Source organism: Dasypus novemcinctus, chromosome 22 (assembly GCF_030445035.2).
Source record: "Dasypus novemcinctus isolate mDasNov1 chromosome 22, mDasNov1.1.hap2, whole genome shotgun sequence".
Lineage (NCBI taxonomy): Eukaryota > Metazoa > Chordata > Mammalia > Cingulata > Dasypodidae > Dasypus > Dasypus novemcinctus.
Genome location: NC_080694.1, coordinates 3,611,786 through 3,623,811, shown reverse-complemented (window position 1 = coordinate 3,623,811; position 12,026 = coordinate 3,611,786). Strand labels below are relative to the sequence as shown.

The 12,026-nt window shown below is 36.1% G+C and overlaps 1 non-coding gene across 1 annotated transcript; it reads left to right on the top strand.

Moving 5' to 3' along the window:
- Positions 1-10,878: 10,878 nt before the first annotated feature.
- LOC111759614 (small nucleolar RNA U13) lies at positions 10,879-10,980 on the top strand. The gene has a single exon (XR_002793541.1). It is a non-coding gene; the product is annotated as a small nucleolar RNA U13 (small nucleolar RNA).
- Positions 10,981-12,026: the final 1,046 nt, after the last annotated feature.

The window sequence follows — 12,026 nt, the reverse complement described above, 5'->3', positions numbered from 1 at the left end:
ATTCATCAAATTAAAAGTGGAAAAAAGCTAAATACAGAAAGAACCAAAAGAATGAAAAAAAAAAAAGAAAAATGAATGGAGTACTTGTGACTCAAGAAGCTGGGTACCTGCCTCCCACACGGAGGTTCCCAGGTCCGTTCCTCGTGCTTCCTAAATCAAGAAGATGAACAGCACAACAAGCAGACAGACAAGGGAGCCGTGTGTGTGGGGGGGGGGGGAGGAGTAGTGAATGGAATAACTTTAATGTGATAGGAAGCATCTACCAAAACAAAACAAAAACAACCATTCTGTTTCTGGAGGCTGAGTATATTACTATAGGACCAAGTCGCATACATATAATCGCTATAAACTCTAGAAAATATGAATGCCCAACTAAAGACACCATAAATCAATGATCACATAAATATATTATTGAGGGTCTTGATTCTTGAAGGGATAGGATATCAATGAATGATATTCCCAATTTTAAATCTTGCATCCTGATGGCAGGTTTGAACCTACAGCATATGAAGAAACTGCACTACGAGTACTAATACCATTTCACCTTACATTTACCTATATAAGACTTAAAATATATACAAGTCTTTTCTGTGAATAAGAAAGACAATTTGAAATATATTCGAACTGTATATATTGATAAATTTAAAACAATATTGATATAGATAGAGATAGACATAGACAGACATATATATTTATACATATATAAATCAAACAGACAAAAAGCTGCTGTGGCTCTATTACTGCATTTTAGTTTGCTAAGCTACTCTGTTGGATACTATAAAACGGGTTGGCCATTAAGAGTGGAAATTTATTAGGTCACAAGCTTGCAGTTTTGAGACTGAGAAAAATGTCCAAGTCAAGGTATCATCAAGAGATGTTTTCTCCAGGAAACCGGGCTGCCAGCAACTCTAGACACTGTCATGTAACAAGGAGCAAATCAGAATCTGCTGGTCTCTCCCTTCTTTTCCAGGTTTAATTCTTTCCCATTTCTTGATTCTTTCATTTTCTTTGTTTAACTCCATATTCATCCTGTTCATAAAGGACTACTGTAAAAGAATTAAGAATCACACTGGACCATGCCCAAATTGAAGCAACCTAATCAAAACATCCTATTTACAGTGGGTTTTAGGAATAGATTAGCTAGCTTTAAGAACATGATTTTCTGGGGTATACACAATCTGAAAACATCAAAGGCTACATTCTCGTCAAACATTATACACCTTAAGGTGAGATTTATGGTCAATATTAAGGTTATTTTGCATCATGATAGACAAAACAATGCTAAATTTATATTCACCTATTATCATGACTTAATATATAATGCTTAACATGTTATAGCACAAAGTATAACTTAAAATAGCCAAAATTATACCTGGATATGTAAAAACAATTCAGTCAGTGTAATTATCATGAGACAGCCATCAGGAAAGGTATAAAAGTTTTGAATATATTTGACTAACTCCTACTGGTGCAGAAAGTGCATTCAAGTGTATGTTGAGTAGTTTGATATCAAAAAGTGCATGTTGTCTAATTATATTTGAATTAAACTGTAAATAGAATATATATATATACACAGATATACATATATTCTATATACAGAGATACAGATATATATATATATATAACTCACAAAAGGAGACAAACCTCTGTCATCCAATGAGATAAACTCAGTTTAAGCAGTATAGCAGAATTCACAGCTGTTCAGGAAGCAGAGAGTGAGCTGGCTGCAGCACCAGGTGGAGCAGGGGCAGGAGCAGCACAGCTGTTCAGGAAGCAGAGAGTGAGCTGGCTGCAGCACCAGGTGGAGCGGGGGCAGGAGCAGCACAGCTGTTCAGGAAGCAGAGAGTGAGCTGGCTGCAGCACCAGGTGGAGCAGGGGCAGGAGCAGCTCTGTGCACCGACCAGAGCTTCAGTAGGCAGAATGCTAATTTCAGTTTATACTTAAGCAGATCTAATTCTGATGGGGTGTATTTTACCTAAAAAGAATATTATCAATGATTTATGTGTACTCTTGGAATTAATTAATTTCAATAATTAATTTTCTATTATTTTCTCTTTACTCAGTACTCTATTAGATGCAGTTGGTAGTATGTAGTGAATAGTGAATCCTTGCCATAAAAATAAATGTGCACATGATCCCTATACCACAGATGCAATTCTAGGATTTTCTCATATCATAAAAACCATGTAAGCATTATTCATACTTGAGTTCCACAGCTTCCAGACTACTTCCTGCACATAATTCACCCTAAAATATCTTTAAAGGTAGATATTTTAAATAATTTAAATATTACAAGGATGTCTCAATCAATAAACACATTAATGCATTAGTTACCAAACTATGTCTTCTAATTTTTTTAAGTTTTGCAGAAAAGGCAAAAACTCATTTGTTTTTACAATTAGATATATACTAACACCTGTGCAATACCCAGTTATTCCAGGAGCACATTACTTTGCAAGTTATCCTCCTGTACCCTATATACTATTTAAGAAGACTCTTAGTTAACATTTTCTATTTACATGTACATAACATTTTATGTTGACATACTTCTTTAAAAAAATGCATTATCAAATTCAGAGTGGTGGCATTTCTCTACTTTGTTTGCTTCTAAAAAAATTAAGAGCAATATGAATTTAAGATTTCAGAAATATAGCACTCAACCACCCCTATTTAAATTGTATTATTATTGTTTTACTTTTAATTAGCATTGCCACCATTATGAGAATCTCTAATGACTTTTACACATATTAAATTCATGAAGTAGGTACTTTTTACAAAATTTCTATAAATTTGAGAGTCAAAGATATATATAAAGCTTTTATACATAGCAAATAAATGGCTGACTGAAGATATAAATATATCCTCTCCCATAGTCTGCAAAGATTTAACTCTGCTTTCCTGACACATTATAAATTCAAGCTAGAAATGTACAATTGATTGGTGATGGTGAAATAATAAATAAAATATTGTTCACTCTGGTTCCAACAGTGAAATTCTCTTGCATTCTTGTAATACTGTGAGGAATTTAGTGAGGAAAAAATTAAGCAATTATTTTAAGATCTCAACTTCTGCATGAAACTGGCTTAAATAGGTTAGAACATCTTATAAATAGTAAAGTTAGCTATTTTAAATCGGAGTCATCATACAATGCTCTCAGTAAGTTTTCAGTAAACTTGTTGGCATAAAATAAGAACAACAACTCCTTATTGAAGTAGTTTATTGAAGGACCTGAAAGAGGAGGAGCAGAGACAGAAAGCTTTTATTCTTCACCTCAGGAGGTCAGTGTGAAAGTGGCAGGCATTCTGCCTTCTTACAGGGAGCAGAGCTTCTCTAGAAGTAGTTACATTTGTCAGGAGAGAGGGACACAGAGCAGGAAGGTGAAGTGCATGAGCACTGAGGGTTAGAGAGGCTGGGTAAGCAAGTCTGGATGTACATTCTGCAGTTTCAAGGCAACAAGGAAAGCCATTCCCATTTTTATAACATAAGTTAAAATATGACTCAAAGCTGAAGGAACTTCAGAAGAAAGCACTTAGCTCTTGGGAGTTAAGTAAGGGTTTCACTATGGGCGAGTCTGAATAGAAATTTTATGAAGAAATCAGGTGTGAATACAACATTCATTAATGACCCACACGCCAAGCAATGCCTTTCTGTAAAATCAGATTACTCAAGTTCTGAAATATTTTCAGGTTTTTATGGGAAAAAGATTTGGTGTCAGTATTTGACACCAAACAGAAGAATAAACATGAAATTTAGTGAACCTGATATTATTAGTATATAAATATTTTCCTCACGGGTAATATGTACCTATCGAGAGTTGTGAGTGATTCTTCTGAACAGAGAAAAATAAGCACCAATGTACCTACAAGGAGTACAGGGGGAAGCATGAGAAATGTATGATGGTATGTAATGGGAGCAATTTAGTGGTCATGGGCTAGATTATAATTGACTATAATATTTTGATAAGCTCTGAATAAATAATACCTTCAGATCTCTATTCAGATTCTACAAGGTCATCATTTTATCACAAATATTAACATTCATGGAACATTACCAATGAGACAGGAATCACAAAAATTGCCTATATTAAATCTTTTTCATCTTCTAGGCAAACCTTAAACTTCCAGTAGATCCATTTCGTAACTAGTAAGTGGTAGAATTATATATGCAAACGTATGGACAAGCTTGCAAATATTATATTTTACTGCTACCCCTATTCTGGAAACAAGTGTAACAGGCAGCGAGAGCAAAGGAGAATGAGGAAACATGCTATAACCTACTGACCGAAACAACTTGTTAGAATAAAAATGGATTAATGAGAGTCAATAAATGTGCTTAGGCGAATTCCTTCAACATCTGAATCCTCCCAGTGTCTTAGGGGATTGTTTGTCTGACAAACAATCTTTCTTAAGACGCCCAGCTCCACCACAGTGACTGAATTCCTGCTTACAACATTTTCTGATATATGGGAGCTCAGAGTCTTACATGCCATGCTATTCCTACTGATGTACTTGGCAACCCTGATGGGGAATCTTCTCACTGTAACAGGAATCACCTTCAGTTGGAAACTTCACACCCCCATGTATTTCTTCCTTAGGAATCTGTCTGTCTTGGACATGTGCTACATTTCTGTCACAGTCCCTAAGGCATGTGTCATCTTCCTGCTTGATGACAGGACAATCTCCATGGCTGGATGTGCAGCTCAGATCTTCCTTGTGCTTGCATTTGCTACAGTAGAGCTGCTGTTCCTCACCATCATGGCCCGTGACCGCTATGTGGCCATCTGCCAGCCCCTCCACTACACTGTGATCATGAGCCCTCGGGTCTGTGTGCAGGTGACTCTGGCCTCTGTACTCAGTGGTCTGACCTACTCAGGATTCCACGCTGGCAACACATTCTGGCTGCCCTTCTGTCAGTCCAACGTGGTCATCAGTTCTTCTGTGATATCCCCCTCTACTGAAGCTCTCCTGTTTTGAAACCTTAAACGATGAAATTTAATTTTCATCTCTTTAGTGGTGGTTGCTGGTGGCTGCTTTGCCTTCATCATCATGTCTTATTTTCACACATTTTCTACTGTGCTTAAGTTCCCAATCAGGGGCAAGTGAGGAAAGGCTTTTTACACCTGTGCCCCTCACATCCTCATGATGACCATCTTTCTCAGCTCAGGTGCTGCTGTGTATGTGAAACCAACCTCTAGCTCACCCACAATTCAGGACATGATCACCTGTTTTCTATTCTGTAGTCCCTCCTTTCTTGAATCCTATAATCTATAGTCTTAGAAACAAGCAGATAAAGGAGGCTGTAAAGAGAGTTATGAGGAGAAAGCTTTATTCAGGAAAAGCATAATTGTTTGAAGCTGAATTTTTCAATCATGAAAAAAAAGAAAAACAATTCTCAGACTAGTGTTTCAAGGAATTCCTGTTTACCTGTGATTCATTAGTGCTCCCTCTTGAAACACAGGGAAGTTAGTTAAAACTGTATTTTCATCTTGATTAGCTCCTAAACTTACTTTGCATTGACTTTGCAAAAGAGCTAGGCATTGACCAGCACAGCAGGTTGCAGTTGCCAGGTACACTTAAACATGCCCCCAGAGAGGTGTCCCTTGACCCTTTCAGCAAGTTTCCTACCTGTGTTTGTATTCTAAAATTGGCAGCGCTGTTTAGACAATGTAACATTTATTGGCTATTTACAAAAACAAGCTGATTTTAAGAAACCGATGATTCAGGGAAGAGGGGAAACCTGCTGTGGCATCCTCTTCGGGTGAGGTTTACATGAATACACTGCATTTTGGACAGCCTCTTGATTCAAAGAATAATGTCCTCTAATGCCCTCCTGTTTTAATTTCATTTTTAAAATCTCCAGAGCATTGGGCCTTGGCCTGATTTGTTGTTGTTGTTGTTGTTCCAGCCAAATTAAGAGCATGTAGCAGAAATTCAAAATTTCAGTGGCCTAATACTTTGTGAACTTGAGCTGTAGGATGTTGTGCAGGAGAGAGACAGGCACAGCCAACATTAAAGCACAAGAGAAAGTCAGGTGTGTGCATTTCTAAATAATATTTAGATATTTTTTAATAGAGAAGTTGTGAGCTTACAAAACAATCATATATAATGTCAAGATCATCTGGGTTCTGCAGTAGTGACAATGCTTTGTATCTCAGGTACAGGTGACAGTAGGAGATAGGTGTGGAAACACTGAAGCAGGGAGGAATATTCCTAATGACAACAGCTGGCTTGATTTTTGGATTCTGCTTATGTTTGTTTCTCTACCCAAGTGCCCAGTGATAAAATAGGAAAGTTGGTCAGAGAAAATTATGCCAGATAGCCAGCAGCTCCCCTTTTGAGGACATACCTTAAACTTTCCTGCTTTGTACTTTTTTTTGCCATTGTATTAAGAAGCAATCTATAATAAATTTTAAAGGTCTTTCTACATGTTCACCTCCCATGCTAAGAAAAGTAGGTCTTTCCCTCCCAGACTTTATATCCTCCTATTTATCTTTGACCTTTTTCAAAACACTGTTTAAAAATAAATCTGAATTCTAATCTAATCAGGGCTTATACCACTGTTAATGGCAAATCACAAAGGGACCTAATAGATAATCAGAAGCCAAGTGAAGAAAATTGTCCTTCAAAAATGAGGGAGAATTCAAAATCTTCACAGACAAAGAAAAATTGATAGACTACATTACCAAAAGACAAGAAATACAAGAGATACTAAAGGGATTGCTGTAGCCTGAAAGGAAAAACAAGGGTGAGAGATTTGGAGAACGTGTAGAAATGAAGATTATTAGGACGGGTAAATGAGAGGCTAACAAGACAGGAAATAGAATGACACAGCAACAGAGAGCTGAAGGAGCAAATGTATGAAATAAGTAATTCCTTAAGAGTAATAACACTGAATGTTTGTGGCATGAACTCCCCAATCAAAAGACATAGTATGATAGAATAGATTAAAAAAATATATGCGCCATCTCTATGTTGTCTACAAAAGACTCACATCAGACATAAGGACACAACCAGGTTAAAAGTGAAAGGATGGGAAAATATATTCCATGCAGTAACAAAAAGAGCTGGAGTAGTGATGCTAATATTAGATAAAATAGATTTAAAATGTAGCAGAAATCTCCAAGTTTTTTAAACTAACTTTTATTAAAGATTACCAAGATATCCAGGCATGCTTTGCTCTTAGTGGTAAAGGAATGTGCCAAGGACTTGAATGGATGATGTCATGACTTAAGATTACATGATCTCTACTGACCTCCTCTCATACTTTGTATAAACAAAGTACTGGACTTTACCCGAAATCTGTAAAAATTAATAGTTTAGATATATTTATAATAAGCTGATTTAAACGTTTTCAATAAGAAGAAAAATTCAGGCCACTCATTTGAAAACAAAGATGAAGTTACACCTCCCAATTTGCTTTCTTGTTAGTTCCTTTCAAAGTAAGCTCTTAAAGCTGTGACTGATACTTTTCTCATAATGAACCCTCTCAGGACATTGTGTAGCCTGTGGTAAGTATAAAGGGGAGGAAGACATTGTTAACTTGAAGAACTTTACTATCAGTATAAAACACCGTAGTTGAATGTTCTCTTCTTATTTTAAGTCAAAATAAAAATCAGCACAGATACTCAGTTTCCAGTATTTTAAAGTATAATGTTACTTATGAAAAGTATTTTGAGTGTGTGTTGTGTATATACATGAAGTTCAAGTTAATGTCTTTGATTTATGTTCTAAAGAAAAGAAATGAGTAACACAAAAATTTGTAATATCCTTAGTTGTAACCATATGAGATAAGTACTGGCATTGGTGTTGTCATTTTGTTCTTTTCCCCTTAGGCTCTCTGTATTGTACTAGCCAACCTCCAAATCACAGAGCTGCTCTTAACAACAACAATAACAAAAATAAGGGAAGGAAGGAAGGGAGGGTGGGAGGGAGGAAAAGAGGGAGAGAGTGAGGGAAGGAGGGAGGAAGGGAAAGGAGGGAGGGAGGGAAGAAGTAAGAAAAAGAGGAAAAATGCTGGACATTGTGTTAATATTTTTGGCTATTACAAACCTTGCCCTATAAATATTCTTGCATTTATGTAAGAATGCAGAGTCTCCAGGGCACTCAACAGGACTAAAATTACTGAGTCTATAGTAGTGCCAAAGAAAGTGGTAGTGCCTATTTACACTCCCAGCAAGAGACCATGAGAGTTCCTGTTCACAATCGGGACAACACTTGGTACCATCCAATTTACTAATATTTAGCTAATCTGATGTTTGAGAAAATGGTGTATCATTGTGGCTTTAGTTTGTATTTCTATATTACTAACCAGGATGGGTAAATTTTCACATATTTATGGGCTATTCTTATTTAGTATAATGTGAAATAACTTATTCAAGTCTTTTACCCATTTTTCTGTTTTGCGGGGGTGGTTTGTGCAATTTTCTTTTTAAATTTTAGGTGTACTTTATATATTCTGTACACTAATCCTATGTCTGCTTTATGTATTGAAAATAATTTCTCCAAGTTTGGACCTTGCATTTCCCCCTCTCCTTTTGGTGTATTTTGATGAAGAGAAATTCTTAGTTATATTATCAACCATTTCCTTTTTGCAGTTTCTTAAGGAATCATTCTCTAACCACAAATTATAAACACATTCTCCCTTGTTAACTCTCAAAAAAAATAAAAGAGTGATACCAGAGGAGTTGTGGGAAGATAGCAACAGAATAATCTGCAGAGCTCAATGCTCTCACAAAAACAATGATGAAAGAGCCAAAAATCTACCCAAGTGACCTACTTTGGAGGCCAGCAGATCAGAACAGTGCTGCACAATTCCAAGAGGGTGAGGGAGAACGAGACCAAGAAGCCAAAAGAACAAATGTGAGTTACCAAGGCCCTGTGGTGGCCAAGAAGGGCTCCCCTCCCCCACCTCCAAGTTATTAAGCCATGGTAAAACCCCTGGCCCATTGCAGTCAACTGAAAGGGGAATGGAAACCTTTCTCCCTATTGACTGTCTCAAAGGAAAATGGAGGGGGAAGTTGGGATGCTTTTTGTCAGTCAATTTTCCTAGCAGAGCCTCATTTGAAACTCAGCTCTGGAGATTCAATACAGTAACACAGGAAAGCAGACAAATACCTCTGTGCAATAGTGCACTGACAAGCACCATTTTCTGGCTGGTCTGGAAATACCTTGGACAAAAACCACTCACAGTTCTCTCTGTATCCTACCCCTGGGAGAAGTTCTATGTCTAGCCAATGAGACCCTGGCCTGATTTTAATAATTGAAGCTAAGTAAATTTAAAGACTTAGAATAAGTTGAACCAAATATCAAAGACAGCTGTGAAAAAAATTAGGCAAGAGAAAGAAATTGACCATGAGAGTAAATTCACCAAGATATTCAGAGGCTTAAACAGCAGCAAAAAATTACAAACCATACTAGGAAGCAGGAAGAGATGGGTCAGACAAGAAAACTAAGCAAATACAGCATTTAAGACAATTTCTATTCATAATGGAATGAAGCTGGAAATCAATAATGGATGGAAAAGGGGAGAGTTCATATATATTTGGAGATTAAACAACACTCTTAAATAATCAGTGGGACAAGAAGAAATTGCAAGAGATTTAGCAAATATCTTGAGACAAATGCAAATGAGAACACAGCATATCAACAGCAATGGTACCCTACAAAGGCAGTACTGAGAGTGAAATTTATAGTCCTTAATGCTTATATTAAAAATGAAGAAAGAGATAAAATTGAAGATATAACTGCACACCTGGAGGAATGAGCAAAAGAATAGCAAACTAAGCCCAAAGTGAGCCAAAGGAAAGAAATAGTAAGTCTCAGAGCAAAAATAAATGAAATTGAGAACCACAAGAAGAAGGAAAAATAATGGAATCAACAAAAGCAAAAATTGCTTCTTTGAAAAGATCCACAAAATCGACAAATCCTAGCTAGACTGACAAAGAAAAAAAGACAGAAGGCACAAGTACATAAAATCAGAAATGAGAGAAAGGACATTACCACTGATTCCACAGAAATAAGAGAGATCATAAAAGGGTACTTATGAACAACTGAATGCCAAAAAACTAGAAAATGTGGACAAGATGGACCAATTCCTAGAAACACACTCACCACCTACACTGACCCTAAAAGAAACAGAAGACTTCAACAAACCAATCACAAGTGAAGAGATTAAAACAGTCTTCGAAAAATCTGAAAATGAAACACCTGGGGCCAGATGGCTTCACAGGTGAATTCTACCAATCATTCAAAGACGGTCTAATCCCAATCTTGCTCAAGCTCTTCCAAAAAATTAAACAGGAAAGAACTCTACCAAACTCATTCTGTGAAGCCAGTATCAACTGATAACAAAACCAGATAAAGACACTACAAAAAAATAAAATTACAGATCAATAACTCTAATGAATATGGAAGCAAAAATTCTCAACATACTTACAAACAGAATCCAAATGCACATTAAAAGAAACATACACCACGATTAAGTGGGTTTTATCCCAGTTATACAAGGGTGGCTCAACACAAGAAAATCAGTTAGTATAATAAACCACATGAATAAATTGCAGAATAAAAATCACATGATCCTCTTAATTGATGCAGAAAAGGCACTTGACAAAATACAGCACCCTCTCTTGATTAAAAAAAAAAATCTGAAAGATAGGAATAGAAAGAAGCTTCCTAAATATGGTACAGTGCATATATGAAAAACCTATAGCTAGTAGAGTACTCAGTTGTGAAAGACTGAAAGTTTTCCTGCTGAGATAAGGAACAAGACGAGGATACCTATATTGTGCTACAAGTTCTAGCTAGAGTAATTAGGATAGATAAGAAATTTTAAAAATTTAAAAAATTTTAAAAAAGAAATGAAAAGCACCCAAATAAGATCCTTTTGTGGTTCGAGAGATGATGAGTGGGTCTTCACACATTTGTGTGAAATGTGCCTCCCTCAAACCTTGTTATGATGTTGGCACATTACCTTCTGAGAAATCCACAATAAAGCTACTGGAAAAAAATAGACAATTTCAGCAAAGTGGAAGGATACAAGATTAATCTGCATAAATCAAGAGTGTTTTTATACAGTACTGATGTGCACTCTGAGGTGGAAATAAGAAAAAAAATTCCATTTATATTATAATAGTGAGAAAATAATATTTAGGAACAAACTTAACTAAGGGCATAAAGGACCTGCATTCAGAAAACTACAAAACATTTCTAAAAGAAACTGCAGACGACTTAAATAAATGGAAGGACATTCCTCTTACATGGGGTGGAAGACTAAATAGCATTAAGATGCCAATTCTGCCCAACCTGATTTACAGATTCAATGCAACCCCAATAAAAATTACAACATAATTTTTTTTTTTACAGAAGTGGAAAAAGCAATTATCAAATTTCTTTTTAAAGGTAAGGGGCCCTGACTAGCCAAAACAATTTTGAATATAGACTTGCCATGTGACCTGGCAATGCCTTTGCTTGGTATATACCCAGAAGAACTGAGTGCAGAGACATGAACAGACATCTGCACACTGATGTTCATAGCAGCATTAGTCAAGATGGGCAAAAGATGGGAAAAACCCAGATGTCCATCAACTGATGAATTGATAAATTGTGGTTTATGCACATGATGGAATATTATGCAGTGGTAAGAAAAGAAGTCATGAAACATATGACAACATGGGTGAACCTGGAGGGCATTATGTTGAGTTGTTGAGTGAAGCAAGCCAGACACAAAAGGACAAATACTGGATGATAGCACTATTATGAAATAAATATATTGTATAAATGCATGGAATTAATAATTAGAATATAAGTCATCAGAAAATATAATGAAGGTATAATGGAAAGCTGAGGTTTAATCTGTGTAGAATTGGTAAAAAGGTTGTCTATAAATCTTATGAAATAAATAGAAATGGTTAAAGAATATCACGGTGTTTGCAACTAGTAGTGCTGTTGTATGGGGTATGACAGTGGTTGAAAGGGAAAATAAGGTCATGTATATAACTAGAAGGAAAGCTAAAAATTATAACATGG